General features: G+C 61.0%; 1 pseudogene; it reads right to left on the reverse strand.

Annotated features, from left to right (window-relative positions):
• Positions 1–32: 32 nt before the first annotated feature.
• On the reverse strand, positions 33–329 carry LOC114818983 (neurexin-1 pseudogene; annotated as a pseudogene).
• Between the last annotated feature and the right edge of the window lie 4 nt (positions 330–333).

Genomic DNA, 333 nt, shown 5'->3' on the forward strand with positions numbered 1-333 from the left:
CCAGTCCCCATCCCACCCTCCACCACCTTTACCTGCCGCAGGTTCCGCGTCACCCTGACTTCGTGCCAATCGTTATCGTTGAACTTCCCGTTGACGGGTTCTACCAGCGCTTCGAAGGCTCCTGACCCCAAGTTGATGACCAACCAGACGGCTCCGCTCTTCAGGGACAGGTTGAGGTAATCGGCCGACTTCCCGGTGTGGAGGAGGAGCCCGTGACGCTGGAGGGTCCGGAACGACAGCGTCAACTCATCGGCGCTGCTCTGGATGGGGTTGTGGGACAGGTCGTAGCAGAAGAACTCGTTCCCTTGGAAGGTGGCCACGTACTCCTCCCGC

The sequence above is a fragment of the Antrostomus carolinensis genome, unplaced genomic scaffold, assembly GCF_000700745.2.
Source record: "Antrostomus carolinensis isolate BGI_N321 unplaced genomic scaffold, ASM70074v2 C12598077, whole genome shotgun sequence".
NCBI lineage: Eukaryota > Metazoa > Chordata > Aves > Caprimulgiformes > Caprimulgidae > Antrostomus > Antrostomus carolinensis.